General features: G+C 38.7%; 1 pseudogene; it reads right to left on the bottom strand.

Moving 5' to 3' along the window:
* Positions 1 to 1,898: 1,898 nt before the first annotated feature.
* On the bottom strand, positions 1,899 to 2,726 carry LOC101648191 (annotated as a pseudogene).
* Between the last annotated feature and the right edge of the window lie 339 nt (positions 2,727 to 3,065).

Here is a 3,065-nt window from a genome sequence, read left to right as displayed (position 1 = left end):
GCTGGGATCTTCCTGTGCTCCTTTCCTGTTAGCCATATATTCCATCAAGGGCATAATCTTCATGAGAAGAAATCATTGGGTCTTTCCTTCTGCATAGTTGCTGGAGGGTTCTGTCCATTGATCTTTTAGTTTGTAGACCAGTGCTTAACCATTGTTCAATAAGAACCCCTTAGGTCTAAAAATATTCTTACCATCATTTAAGCATGAACAGTTCATGCTTCAGAGTTTGATTAATGCTTGAGGGTATATATACATGCGTGTGTGTGTGTGTGTGTGTGTGTAGATATATGTATGTATGTATGTGTGTGTGTGTGAGTGTGTGATTATATAAATAAATCAAAGTGAAAGACTACACTTTCCTTCTTTCAATGTACCAAGGACCACATACTTTGGACAAATAAGCACATACTGATTTTTCCAAGAGTTGTTTAAAAAGCCAGTATAACTACAAGATACTATCCCTAATTTACTGCAATGAATTTGTGGTACAAACCAGAATTTCATCTTGACCTTAATTTTATAATTTAATACCAATATTACTTACATTATTAGTTTTACTGGTCCAGCAGGAGCAACTTAGAGTCCAGCTGTGACCCCAGGGCAAGGACTTTTTGCCTCCTGTCACCTTCTGACAGTTTAGGCTGTTAATTACCTCAATCAACTAGAGCACCTCTCTGTCTGCCAGCTGGCAGGCTCAGCTTCAGAAACTGGCAGCCTCGGAAGATTTAGAACCTGTAAAAAGGGTTGCTATGTAAACAGTTTATTGAATAATATGTAATGCAACAGTAGACTTGCATCGCTAATCAATGGTTGGTTCTGCTATTGTGCCTTGATAGTTTAGCAAAGAAGTAAGATAAAATGGCCTTTGTTTATACCTTCTTTTTCCAGTATAATGAAACTAGGGATTCTAGATCTGGAGGTGTTAGGTTGGTCCGTTGACGGAAGGTGGATTGTTTAGTTCTGTCAAAAAGAAAGATAAGTCAACAGTTCTATTTACCTTGCAGAAACTACATACTACGTGAAAAAATTTTAAGCCCATTTCTGGTTAAGACTAGTTTATGGATATATGCTATAAGGTAATCTGACCCCACAGTGTGTGGATTATATTTGATGTAACAGCTTATGTTTGCTATTCTATTCTGACCAGAATGACTCTCCTAACATTCCACTGATATTTAAAATACATTTTTAACAACAACAACTCTAAACACACTGCCATCGAGTCAGTTCTGACTCTTAGGAACCCTATAATTGGTTGCAGAAACTATGAATCTTACAAGAGCAGACAGTCTTATTGTTACCCCACAAAGTAGCTGGTGGGTTTGAACCACAGGCCTTGAGGTTTGCAGCACATATCTAACCCACAGCACCACAAGCACGCCTTACATTCTTCAAAGCCACACCCAGATCTTTGGGATTATGTGTATTTCAAATCTCTTTATTAAGCTCCATAGAAATATTTAAATGTTGATTTATTAGACTATGAAACAATAAAGTGCTTTTAAGATGACTTGATCTATAGAATCTATTTGGAAATTATAATTCAGAAACAGCTGATCTTGGTTAATTTAATGGTTGGTTTCATAAGCCAAGTGGTTTAAATTCAAATCACAGTTAAAGTCTAAATTATTCACTTGCTTTAAAATAACAAAAGCAAGCATAATACATATAATGAAAGAACAAAATCAAGCATAATCCATGTAATAAAAATCCATATAATAAAATAAGTGATTCTTTTAAAAAAATCATAGTCAGTTTAGTAAGTTCAGTGATGAACGTTATCAGAAGTATATTCTCCTGAAAGTGACTTTTTCTTAGAAAAAAGGAAGGAAAAGCACAGCCCTCTAGTACATCCACAGGTGCTGTGGCCAGCGCACCTCTGCAAAGGGACCTGTCCTTTAGTCGGTTGCGTCACTCTCTGCATCCGCAGGAGGAGAGTCTGGATCGTCCTCATCATCCAAATCACCCATTTCCTGGAACAAAGACTCATCGACTTCCACACTATTTCCAGCATCTTCCAAGAACTGGGTATCAAATGTATCAAGATTATGATCTGTTTCAAATAGTTGTTTCCCACTTAATTTATTTTTTCCTGCTTGCTCCTCCTCTTTCATTTGTTTCTTTTTTCAATTCCAAGAGTTCTGCATCAAATTTGGCCTTCCAACTTAAGAAATTCTCGATTGTAACAGGAGTGCCATGAAATAATTGCTTTTTGGCTCCTTTTTCTTTCTGCTTCTTTTCTTCTCTTCTGCTTTTTATTTGATCTACTATCTCATTTAATTTTTCTTGCACAGCTGATACTAGAGTAAAGATCATTACCATGTCAAGCTTTTCTTCTGCCTGTAATGCTAGTAATTTTAAAATGTCTGAAACATCTTTTTCTGCCAGATTTTCCTGTGAGAATATTTCATACAAGGGAGCATCATCGGGGTGTTTTTCATGTATGTGAACTTGAGCGTAGTCTGGACAGCTTTAAATGGCTTTGGGCCGCTGCTGCGGCTGGTGTTGGTCCTTCCCCCCGTGAGTAGTTGGAGGAGGTCAGACCCCACCCCCAAGTTCCCCTCTTTTGAATAGTGAAAGTTGTCAGTACTTTTTTATTTTCCCCGGCCTCCGATGTCACAGTAATGGTGAAACTGCGGGGGTTTCTGATAATACTGTGAAGGAGTCAGGGTAGATGGAGCCAGAGCCTCCAGCTCATTGAGCTGCTCCTCGCCGTAATCCGTCATCGTGCCCCTTGCCGATGCACATGGATGGCCCAGACAGGGAGGCGGCGTGCTGCGTCTGGGCGCTGCAGCTGGTACCGCGGCCATGCTTGGGAATCCCACGGCTGCCCTATAAGTGATTTTTTTTTTTTTAGCTAAGCATTGAAACCAAATTAGTATATAATTTCCTTTAGAACATTGGTTTGGGGCATTGTTTTTTTAAGCCTTGATGATCCGGTTTTTAGGGTTCCTAATAGTTTTCTGATTTGGGGGACACCTGTTTTCATAGAATTTATCAGCCCTATTTATAATAGAGCCTATGAATAATCTGTGTTAAACAGATGACACAACCTTTCTTGCTGA

This window comes from Echinops telfairi, unplaced genomic scaffold (assembly GCF_000313985.2).
Source record: "Echinops telfairi isolate 266 unplaced genomic scaffold, ASM31398v2 ScPeMD7_9;HRSCAF=40, whole genome shotgun sequence".
Classification (NCBI taxonomy): Eukaryota; Metazoa; Chordata; class Mammalia; order Afrosoricida; family Tenrecidae; genus Echinops; species Echinops telfairi.
This window is presented reverse-complemented; position numbering and strand designations above follow the sequence as displayed.